Genomic DNA, 13,375 nt, shown 5'->3' on the forward strand with positions numbered 1-13,375 from the left:
GCGCGGCCGGTGCAGTCGCAGGGCAGAGCCGCTGACGGACTTTGTTGAAGAAAGGAAAGTACAAGTAGCTGATCAGCAGCTCGAGCGGTAATTATCGATGAGTTTTTGGTACGGATCGATGACTAAGGGAAATATCTGACGCTACACTGCAAGAAATTACACACAGCAGGGAGCTCAAGTTTTGTTATCATTTTTAAAAACATTTTCATTTGTTTGACGTTTCCTGATAGCATTTTGTTTTCTTTATTTTGCTGTTGTAAAGGGAGACTCGCTTTTTACCTGCCATCAGTGCAACAAAAGAATACATATTCTTATCAATTAAAAAATACATACAAAAATTCATAATTTCCCCCAAAATAGCAAAGAAAGACAAGAGACAAAATAATAATAATAAAATAAGTTTAAATTTAATTGATTTTTATCAAATAAAATTCAATACCCCATGACTAAATAAAATTATATGTATGTATATATATATATATATATATATATATTTATATGAAAAAACATTTTAAATAACTATTAAATCCTCCATTAGTATAGGGGTCTGTAGGAGAATATTTAATAGAATAGAATTCCTTCTCTTTCCATGTATTTCCTGATATTTATTTAGCCTATGGGTTTGTATATTTTTTACATAAATCAATATCAACAACCCAAAAATACAAATAATAAGTCTACTAGTAGGGGTCTATATTTTTTAATATTTTAATGACAGAAAAATAATCACAATTTTGTTGCTACTTCAAAATACTTTCAAAATATAGCCTACGTAAAATAATATTTTGTAAAAATTACAACTCTTGTCAGTCAAGTAAAACTAACATAAAGCAGGTTTTTACAATAAATATAAAAACCCAGTAAGGTGTATGGCCTAGTCTACTTTTGTTTTCCTCACGTTGGAGGTGGAAACGTCGTCATTTTGTACAGTGAACATCCTGTGTAAAGTTCTCAGTGTACTCAGCGTGTTTTGTTCCTGGATGGGTGTGTGAAGCTCACACACATAAAAGCCGGAAAACGTTTTGAAAAGACATTATTATCAAGATGAAACTGTCCCCAAAAACCACAGAAGAAACCTAACGTGCTGCGGCTTGTGGGAAAATCACACATCTCGCTGGTTTATGGTGTTGCTCAATGTGTTGAGTCAGAGCGGACGTGTTTCAGGGAAGGAGGAGAGGGGAAAACACGCCGCCGCTCCTCCTCCTCCTCCACTAACCGGCACTGAGTGCAGGGGAGGCGACCCATGGGTGCTCCTTTATTCTTTCTAGAAACTTGTGTTACTGGAGGTCTAATTTGCATATGTCTTCACGTACAAAACTGTGAGACCCTTTTCTCTTGGGTTAAAAAAAGAACCTACAGCCAAAGTGAAAATACAGAGTTCCCCTTGTGAGACTTTTCACATCAAAATAACATATTTAATTACTCGTTACAGTTTTTGTGGATTTTTTTTTTTGTGAAGTGGGAGCTTCCACCTGCATTAATTTTAGCAGATGCTGGGAAGGTTTCAGCAGGGTATCGTGGGATATCCCACTTCACCAAGAGAGTTTCTTTTAAAGTACAAAATTAAAGAATCCTTCCCTTTGAGGATGTTTTTATATGTTGGTGAAAACCAAGACAGCTGATTGCCAGGAAGGTGTCTTCAGTTGCGAATCATTGCCCTTATTTAACTGAGAAAACAGGCTATTATTTATTTAAAGTCGGCTACAGAGTTAAAAATGCTCTGTCTGAGTGGTTGATATAATTTATGATGTTTGTCTTTCAAGAAAATCTGCTGTCACTGAGAAGTATACTGTGCGGCTTAAAGTAGGCTACAATCCTGCCAACACATTCTCACTCCAACCTCGTCATATATCGACGTTTGGTCATGGACCTACGATGTATAAGGTACCCTGGCTGCATTGGTTGTTGACATTGTGGGACATCGTGTCAAGTTCTGCCTACATGCATTGTCTTCTTTCAAGATACACGTCTGTTTTCACAGGAAATTTACCGTTTACATATATCTCTTTCAAAATAAAAGCACTATGTCATTACAACAACTCAAATTTACATTTTTTTCCTCCAACAAGTAACGCATTTGGTTGGGTTTAGGAAAAAATAACATGGTTTTGCTTTAGAAATCTTATGGGACACGAACACTGCTCTCCCGGGTGAAAGTCGGTGTTTGTTGGACCCATCCACCCCACTCGGACTTTTGCCATCTTAACTTTCGTTATCGCCTAGTGCCGTTAAACTATAACCGGCCACGTTTCATGCCGACATTAAAGGACAGCTCTTTTCGTCAGTGTCTGACACCGCAAGTCACTGTCCAAATGCCAGATTTCGACAACTTCAGAGTGAGACTGGGTTGATCCTGCCTACATAGCCTACGTTTGTGTAGCCCACTCATGGGAGGATACAGTTTTACTGATATAGCCTATTTGTATATTTTTTTTAGGTCTGTTTGTACATAGTTAAGGAAACTCTTAATGGATGAAGGTCTCATTTCTTAAAGATTATGGTAATTTGCTTTCTTGCTGAGAGTGATAGAAGATTTTTATGACAGATACAAAGCTATACACATTCTCACTCCGACCTCATCACATATCGAGGTTTGGTCATGGACTTTCCACGTCCAGATATGACGTGCAAAGTACCCTGGGTGTGTCAGCCTCAGCCTGTTACATGCATCGTCTTCTTTCAAAGTACACTTCCATTTTCACAAGAAATTTACCGTGTACATACATTCATTCATTTTCTACGTATTCCTTAGTGGGTCGTGGGGACACTGGACAAGTCACCAGACTATCACAGAGCTGACACATAGAGATAGACCAACAATTCACACTCACATTCACACCTATGGCCAATTTAGAGTCACCAGCTAACCTGCATGTCTTTGTACTGTGGGAGGAAACCGGCGTACTCAAAGAAAACCCCACGCTAGGAGAACACGCAGGCTCCACACTGGGGGAGGCCCCAGGCTTTGAACCCCACACCAAGAACCAGGAACCCTCTTGTTGTTAGATGACAATGCTAACCACTGCACCACCGTGCAGTGTTAACATACGGTCTCTTTCAAAATAAATGCACAAGGTTGGTACAACAATGTGAATTGAGATGAATTTAGGCAACAAAGCACATGGTGTTTAGGAAAAAACAACAGGGTTTGGCGTAATAATCGTATGGGACACGAACACGGCTCTCTCAGGTGAAAGTCAATGTTTGTTGAACTCATCCACCAACCTTACCTCCCTCTCCATTTGGGCTTTCACCACCTTAACTTTCGTCTTGTCCTGCCGCATTTCCCCCTGATGCTGCCAAGCGCCGTTAAAATATAATGGTGACCAGCTGTGTATCATGCTGACATTAAAGGATGGCATTTTTCGTTAGTGTCTGATGCTGCAAGTCACTTCGCAAGCACCTGATCTCAACGACTTTGGAGTGAGATTGGGTGGAAAGCTAATTACCAGAAGAAGTAACTTAGCACAAAGTCAGAGAGAAGGGAGAAACTGTTAAACTGTGTTCATGGCGAGCAACACAGCAAAAGGTCATTTTCCATTTGAACCTGATGGCCTACTTTTGTTGCAGTGGACGGGCATGACAAAGTACAAATTAAAGCTTAGCTGGCCTCAACTTTTTCAGCACTCGTGTCAGTGATGTGGTGAAGCATCAGCCAATCATATGTTTTTGTTTTTAGCTGTGTCACTATGTCATTTAGCTTAGTTAGCTGACGCTGTGCTGGCTTTATGTGGATTGTGGTGCAATGGACTAGCGAAATGAGTTGTTAAAATGGGCGTCAGACATTGAACAAAAGCCTTTTATTTTCATCTGTTCATCCCATTCTCTTAAATATGATATCTCCTATATATTCCTTCAGGGAATTGCTTCAAATTTGACGCAATTGTCCATTAAAGGCCATGGTAACTGTGACCTCATCTGTCCCATTCTCATGAATGCCATATCTCAAGAACACATTCAGGGAATTTCTTAAAATTTGGCACAAACGTCCACTCTGAGTCAAGCATGAACTGATTGAAATTTTGTGGTCAAAGGTAAAAAATCACTGTGACCTTGCATCTGTCTTATTGTCGTAAATGCAATATCTTAAGAAGGCCTTGAGGAAGTTTCCTCGAATTTGGCACAAACATCCACTTGGACTAAAGAATGAACTGATTAGAATTTTGTGGTTGAAGGTCAAGGTCACTGTGACCTCACAAAACATGTTTTTGGCCATAACACAAGAATTCATACACTTATTATGGCAACATTTCACACAAATATCTAATAGGATAAAATAATGATGAAGTGATGACATTTTATATCCAAAAGGTCAGCTTCACTGTGACATCATAATGTTCTGCAAAAAGACTTTTCTGGCCATTGTTCCACATCATAACTCAGAAACGGAGGGGGAGACATTTTGTCAGATGCTGAATTGGTAACAGTAATTTTGGGTGTCCACCTTGAAGCTGTGCTGATTGTATAGATCTTCTGTGCTCTGGGGGTAAGTAGTGTGTGAAGCATCCTGTTTTCACAGACATTAATGTAAACTGTAAGCTCATCTTGACAAGTTCAAAGAGGCATAAAACCTAGACCCAACACTCAACAAAGGTTATAAAGTGAGACTCGAAATTTACTCCTTGATCACGTGACAGACAAAACTCTGAATTGTTGTAGCTTTTAGCTGACATTAACCTTCTTTTCAAAGATGGCTGTCCAAGCTAAAGCACCAGATAACAGTTTAATTTCACTCTAAGGTCTTTTTTTTTACACTTCCACATATTCATCTATAACTGGAGTGTGACTAAGATGTTTCACTGTAGCCACATTAACATCAGAGCTATATAAAGACTAGCAGCAGTGTAGTGTTGGTGGCAGCGGCAGTGACTAAAACAGTTACGGCGTTTACCGACATTACAGTACTTGTCCCAGTACCCCATGTTGTGGTTTTACAGAGGGGGCCTTTCTTCATGTGACACCTGTGCAGTGTGTTCCCAGCACCGACAGCAGCCTGTTTACGGTACGTGTGACACAGCACCAAGTCACTAGAAAGGAAAGAGGAGGTGATCAGTGTGCTCGATGAGCCTCCTTCTTCCTGCCACAACAATCTCACTCTTAGAGATTCACACTCTAAGTTCCTGTGTGTGTCACGGTGCGCACGCCTTCGGATCACACACAGAACAGATAAGACATCTTGTGGCCTACACCCACAAATATAAAAAGCAGGTGACATTTTTTATGAGCACTTTCTATTCTGTTCAGTGGTTTAGTGGTTTTATATATTTGCATATACCTTCGTCTAACCTTAGGTTCCAGTTTCACCTGAATCAAAAAGGAAAGAAAAAATGATAAAGTGCACACATACTAAATGTCAGAATAGAAGTATTTCTCAAAGGTAATTTAAGAAGATGGTTTCTGTATAGTTTGATAGAAGTCCCACCAAAACCCAACCGTCATCTCCATAAAAAGTGTTACTTAAAATTCATTTATGATTATTATCATTTAGGATTACTTTTCATGTTTTATATCTATTTGCTCCCGCAAAACACATCACAGACTCGTTTTTTTTTTTTTTGCTTTAATCAAACCAGACAAACCAATCTTTTGCTCAGATGATTTATTTTATACTCCGTCAGTATTTGTACATTTCAAAACTGTCGGAAAAAGATTGTTTCATTTTTGAAGATCATTTTATACCGTTACTATTAACTTTTACAACACAAAGATAATTTCACATTATAGTTAACATTTTGTTTGAAATATATTTAAAATTTCAAAGAAGAAGTGAAGAAGTGAGATCATTAGTGGAAAATTATCTGAGAGCTGCACAAATATTTTAGCCTGCAACATGTGATATTTTAACAAAGATAAAGATTAAAATTTTTAAAAGAAATGAGAATCAGACCCAAAAAATGTTAATAAAAAGGCTAGTCACATAATGAATGTACTAGTTAAATATGTTTATGGAGACAATTTAGATATTTCAGATCAAACTATCAAATTAAAGGCACAAAAGGCATTATATCTGTAGAACACGAGTCAGCACTCCACTGAAATAGCAGAGTGAAAAGAAATCAAACAAACTTAGGAGTTTAACTGCTTTACTTGTTCACGTATGTAAAATATGGTTGCCATGGTTGTCAGCAAAATAATCTCCTGAGCAACGCCCCTGCAATGAGAAACAATATAACAAGATGTTAATCTGCTATGTCACATAAACATACAGTACACTTGTATCTTAAAGGTCCTGTTAAGTTTGAGTAATTGTAACTGCTTGGGTGAATGTGGCCATGGTCAGGGTTAAGAAAACTTTGCCATCATGGTCACAAGAAACCAGTGTTTAATGACAAAACACATTCTCACTCCAACCTCGTCAGATATTGACGTTTGGTCATGGACTTTCCACATACAGATATGGCGTGCATGGTACCCTGGAAGCGTTGGTTGTTGACATTCTGGGATGCCTGGTCAACCTCTATCTGTTACATGCATTGTCTTCCTTCAAAGTACACTTCCTTTTTCACAGGAAATGTAATGTTTACATACAGTCTCTTTCAAAATAAATGCACTATGTCGGTACAACACCGAAAATTGACTTATTTTTTCTTTCAACATCAAAGACACATGGTTTAGGCAACACAAGCACGTGGTTAGGTTTAGGAAAAAAGAACATGATTTGGCTTTAGAATCATACGGGACGCGAACACTGCTTTCTCGGGTGAAGGTCGGTGCTTGTTGGACCCATCTACCACCCCTCCCCTCCCTTTCAAAAAAGGAATGATATTGTAATCCACATTTTTAAATGATTCTGTTAGATACATATTTTTTCAACTCCTTTATTGGTTTTATAACATAACAGCCCTGGAGCTGAATAATGCATCAAAGCACAAAAATACAATCACATAGATGCCAGATCATCCCACCCCTACCTCCCTCACTGTCCTTATCTTACTGTGAGTAAATCATTATCCTCAGACTTCATCTTTATTTTCGAGCTCTGTTGATTTCATTTTCAGTTGGACAACAGATTTTATAAAAGGACAGAGGAAGGGTGTTTGTGTAAAGTAAAACTTACTTAAACAGAAGGTGTACCTCTCAACAAACACTGCTACTGTGTGTGACTTTTATATTCGTGCTTTAACACACTTTGCAAGTGACATTGCAAGTGTTTGTGTATAAGAAATAACTAACGGGAGAAAGGGATACACTTCTTTTTTGTCCTCAAAAAGTCTTAATAAAGAGTTCATAAATATATGGGGAAGTGTTGTGCTCACCTTTCAAGAACAAACGGCGTTTCTCTGTCTCCATCCAGTATTACAATGACTTCTTCAGAGGAATACTTTGCAAACTAGAGACATGACATTAAGACATGATAGTAAAGACATGTACACAATATGTTTTGGACTACAGGTCCACTACAGCTCTGAAGAGAAAAATAAAACACCAGGCAAAATTTTAACAATTTGTCCAGTTCTGCTCATGCATGTGTACATTTACACTTTCTAAGGTGATTTTACATGTTATGTCTTTTGTAGTGAGCATAATGCTGCCAAAAATAACTTCTTTTTTTATCAAAGTAATGTAAAAACATTCATATTAAATATATGTATGAATATATGCAAACTGTTCACTGCCATCACAAAATGCTCAGACTTTAAGTATCATTCACTGTTAACAGTTATCATTTTTCAAAAATGTCAGACACTTACCCTTTCAGAGGCAAAGTCCCAGAACCCACTAATACATTTGTTTTGACCATCAGTAAATTCTGGGCCTAGACAAGTGTATTTTTTTCAGAATAAACACACATACACACAGAGATGGGTATAAATGTTATTTTTCCACTTTGAAAGACTTAACCTGTTTCTGTGTAACAATATTCAAAGCCATATCATATGTTTACGTCAAAGTATGGTCACATGTTGCATCAGCAGTGAAGCACAAAAAGTGCTTGGCATTTTTCTTAGATGGTAAAAATCAATTTTCAAATTTTTAATACACAAATTATGCCCATGCTTCTTTATTTCTAGCTGTATCATTCAGTAGGAGGAAAAATACTGTTCCGCATCTGCACATTTTTCTTGCTGCTTTTATTTTTTCATTTTCATTAAATTTCATATTTTACATTAAGCAGTATGACCTTGACAATCACTCATCTTAAGTTCATCACCATAGTACTCTATTGTTATATATTTTAAATGGTACAACTTTACAGCTGGTTGAATGAGTCTTGCAGCTCTGTTACATACACTAAACGTAATAAACTAAAAACCAAACTGTGGGACCCAGTAGTAAGTGTTTCTTTTGACCAGTGTCTGAAGAATCTTACCTTCCCTCAGAAACTTTGTTAGTTTCACCAGGTACCTTCCCACAGGAGTGCTTTCCAGAGTGCAACAAGATTTGAACAGAGCATACATTCGGGCTTTATTTTTCGTGTAGCTCCAGAGCACCGTCTAACCAAAACCAGTTAATATCACATTATTAAGTGTATTATTCTACATCATGAAAGAAGTCTGCTTTGATTAGATAATGTGCAGAGCCGGTGATGATCAGTGCTTACTTTTTCAGGTGGATGCTTGAAGGGGTGAAAGAAGAGTGGAATCAAGATAAATAGAGCCAAGTTTCTGAAAAATAAATAAAAGTACATATTATGCGAAATGTGAATCAGATTTATACTGTTAAGGTTTAAGGCTAAAGGTGCAGTCTGATATTCCTCCCATTTCCTATTTATTAAAACCAGAAAGTTATTGCTATCCAAAGATTATCAAGCACACAAAAGATGAGCACACACATCAGCAAAGATTCTTCAGTCATTGCCCAGTGACTTTTTTTTACCAGGTAAAACTAAAACATACTTAAATATGCCAAGTTAAAATAGTTCCTAAGTGAGAGACTAATAAAAAACTTCAAAAAGTACAAAGTCTTACTCGCTTTTCTCTGCCTCCATGGTCGTCTCACATTTGTCTGTGAATTGTGCTCTGAAAGAAGGTTGAGAGGTGTGATTGAAGGTCTCACACTTCCTGTATGGGTGCTAGCAGCAGCTTATTGCTGCTATAAAGTGAGAGCTGTTCAAAGGTCATGGAGTAGCCATCACAGTGTTATAAAAGTTATTACTAAGTTATTATTATAAAAATATTATTACACCTTTGATGTTACTGAGCTCTACTTATTGTGATCACCAAATCAGAAATGTCTTCAATTGCATATTTGCTCTGGATTGGAACTGCACTCTTGGATCTGAGCTCTGCAGAGAGACAATAACGTGCATTCAGTGTGCATGTGAGGACAGAAACATGTATACACGTTCTCTCATGCAAACATGTTAGCAGCAGTAGTTAATGGGTAGAAACATGCAAAACCATCGGTGAGGTCCCTAAAAGTTGAAGACCGTTAGTTGAACTTTATGGTTTTATTTTTAAATGAGTACAAACATTTCACTGTCGTTATCTGATGGTAGGTCAATCATTATCCCAGAACGTCATCTTTATAGTAGGACTGTGTAGATTTCCCTTTCGGTTTGTGACAAGGACACGTAAAAGGACAGGGTGTAAAACTGACTGAACAAACAAAAAGGCACTTCTATGGCCATTTTTTTCCTTGTCATTGGAAATTATAGATATTGACAGGGCAAATGTAGTTCTCACCTGGTGGGACTGAATCCATGTAGCCATACTGAGACTTCTCAGTAATGAGTCAATGAGACATGATGGAAAAGACATGTATACACCATCTTAGGACTACAGGTCCTGCTCCTGAACCTAAGTTAAACAATTAACTCCATTAAAACTGACTGAATAAATAAAAAGGCACTTCTATGGCCAGAAGAAGGTCCACCACAGCTTTCTGAAGAGAAAAGAGAAAACACTAAGGAAGATTTCCACAATTTGTCTCAGTGTACTAATAGGGCAACACTCTCAGGTATTCTATGCATTCAAATGTTCATACTGAATGTACTTGCAAACTGCTCTGCTCACTGCTAGCACAGAATACTTACTAAAGGTATTTTACGAAGATTATCCACTCCTGGAAACCAAAGTATGATGAACTTTTTTTATAGTCAAGTTTAGGCATTTTGAAGCACTCTTTGCCTCCCACTATACCCAACTGACACTACAATTACTATAAGAGTGACCACCATGTCTTGTCAGTGCTATGGTCTTTATCCACCTTTTAAAAGTCATAAAGGTTCAAGGAGAGCTGTTATTGCAGAGCTCACACTCACTGTGTTGGTTTTAGCAGCAGCTTAGTTTTGCTATGAATTAAGAATTATGCCTAATATCCACAACCAGGACATGTTAGCAGTGCAGCTCTGTTTGTCTAAAAGGTTCGGTGTTGTTAATGATGTCACTGTCACTGTGTGGGTGCTAGCAGCATCTTATTGCTTCTATAAATTCAGAGCTCTTCAAAGGTCATGTAGTAGCCATTAAAGTGTTCTTCTAAAGGTTAAAATATTATTACACAATTGATGTTATGAGCCCTACTTACTGTGATCACCAAATCAGAAATCATGTCTTCAATTGCATACTTCATATCGATAATTTGCTCTGGATTGAACTGCACTCTTGGATCAGAGCTCTGCAGAGAGACAATAACGTGCATTCAGTGTACATGTGAGGACAGAAACATATATACACGTTCTCTCATGCAAACATGTTAGCAGCAGTAGTTAATGGGTAGAAACATGCAAAACCATCTGTGAGGTCCCTAAAAGTTGAAGACGTAAGTTGAACTTTATGGTTTTATTTTAAATGAGTACAAACATCTCACTGTTGTTATCTCTTTGTAGGTCAATCATTATCCCAGAACCTGCTCTTTATTATAGAGCTGTGTTGATTTCACTTTCTGTTGGTGACCAGGACACATATAAGGACAGAGGAAGGACATTCATGTGAAGTAAACAGACCGAACAAACAGAACAGTCACTTCTGTGGCAAACCAAATTGTTGCTTAAACCAAATGACGTCCTCAGTGACACTGTCAGAGTGCTTGGCTATGTGAAATAATATGACGGGAAATGTAGTGCTCACATTTTAGGGTCAAACTTTTTTTTCTTTGAATCCATTTATTACAGAGACTTCTCAGTAATGAGTCAATGAGACATGGTGGTAAAGACATGTACACACTATCTTAGGAGTACAGGTCCACCACAGCTTTCTGAAGAGAAAAGATAAAACACAAAGGAAGATTTCCACAATTTGTCTCAGTGTACTAATAGGGCAACACTTCTGATGCATGCGTACATCTATACCCCCTCAGGTATTTTTATACCTTCAAATGTTCATACTGAATGTACTTACAAACTGCTCACTGCCAGCACAGAATACTTATTAAAAGTAGCTTCAAAATGTTCATTGTTGGATATTTTATGGAAAAATATCTGCTCCTGGCAACCAAAGTATGATGAACATTTTTATAGTCATGTTTAGGCATTTTGAAGCACTTTTTGCTTCCCAATATACCCCACTGTGACACCAACAATTACAGCTTTATGAGCGACCACCATGTCTTGTCAGTGCTATGGTCTTTATCCACCTTTAAAAAGTCATAAAGGTTCAAGGAGGTTGAGAGTTGTTATTGCAGAGCTCACCCTCACTGTGTTGGTTTTAGCAGCAGCTTAGTTTTGCTATGAATTAAGAATTATGCCTAATATCCACAACCAGGACATGTTAGCAGTGCAGCTCTGTTTGTCTAAACGGTTCAATGTTGTTAATGATGTCACTGTCACTGTGTGGGTGTTAAGTTAAAATATTATTACACCTTTGATGTTATGAGCTCTACTTATTGTGATCACCATATCAGAAATGTCTTCAATTGCATACTTCATATCGATAATTTGCTCTGGATTGGAACTGCACTCTTGGATCTGAGTTCTGCAGAGAGACAATAACGTGCATTCAGTGTGCATGTGAGGACAGAAACATATATACACGTTCTGTCTTGCAAACATGTTAGCAGCAGTAGTTAATGGGTAGAAACATGCAAAACCATCGGTGAGGTCCCTAAAAGTTGAAGACCATTAGTTGAACTTTATGGTTTTATTTTAAATGAGTACAAACATCTCACTGTTGTTATCTGATGGTAGGTCAATCATTATCCCAGAACCTGCTCTTCTGTCTGATCTGTTGGTGACCAGGACACATATAAGGACTGAGAAAGGATACTCGTGAAGTAAACAGACTGAACAAACAGAACAGTCACTTCTGTGGCAAACTAAATTGTTGCTTTAACCAAATGACGTCCTCAGTGACACTGTCAGAGTGCTTGGCTATGAGAAATAATATGACAAGGCAAATGTAGTGCTCACATTTTAGGGTCAAATATTTTTTCCTTTGAATCCATTTATTATTGAGACTTCTCAGTAATGAGTCAATGAGACATGACGGTAAAGACATGTACACACTATTTTAGGAGTACAGGTCCACCACAGCTTTCTGAAGAGAAAAAATAAAACACTAAGGAAGATTTCCACAATTTTTCTCAGTGCACTAATAGGGTAACACTTCTCATGCTTATGTGCATTTATACACTCTCAGGTATTTTTATACATTCAAATGTTCTTACTGAATGTAGGCTACTTGCAAACTGTTCTGCTCACTGCCAGCACAGAATACTTACTAAAGGTATCTTCAAAATGTTCAGTGTTAACATATTACTATATAATGACGAAAACTCTGTCTGTGGGTGTGTTTGCGTGTCTGTTCCACGTTTTTCTCCTCACTGACTTGGTCAGTCCATGTGAAATTTGGCACGGTGGTAGAGGGTCATGGGAGGATGCGAATGAAGCAATATTACAGCAATTGGCCAAAGGGGGGCGCTATAGCAACCGATTGCAATTGCAAACTTTGAATGGACATATCTCATGCCCTGTATGTCGTAGAGACATGAAACTTTGCACAGAGATGCCTCTCCTCATGAGGAACAAATTTGCCTCAAGAACCCATAACTTCCGGTTATATAGATTTTCCGCCATTTTGAATTTTTTTTAAAAACCCTTCAAATCGATCTCTTCCTAGGAAGTTTGACTGATCTGCATGAAACTCGGTGAACATAATCTAGGGACCAATATCTAAAGTTCCCTCTTGGCAAAAGTTGGAAAACTTACTAAAACTGAGCTTCTATAAGGCAATGAATATTGCGGAGGGCGTGGCTCATCACATAAAGGTGTAGAACATCTCAAGGGTTTCACCGATCACCACGCAACTTTGTGGGCATATGACCACACATAATCTGAGGGGACCCCTCCATTATTGACCCCATCAAACAAAATGGGGGCGCTAGAGAGCTAATTTCTTATCTAGGCCTAACCTCCATATCGATTTTTACTAAACTTGGTAGATATGTAGAACAGGACGCCTCAAGGTGACTGGAGAAACCTCACTCTAATTGGCAACTG

The sequence above is a fragment of the Epinephelus moara genome, chromosome 11 (assembly GCF_006386435.1).
Source record: "Epinephelus moara isolate mb chromosome 11, YSFRI_EMoa_1.0, whole genome shotgun sequence".
In the NCBI taxonomy this organism is placed as follows: Eukaryota; Metazoa; Chordata; class Actinopteri; order Perciformes; family Serranidae; genus Epinephelus; species Epinephelus moara.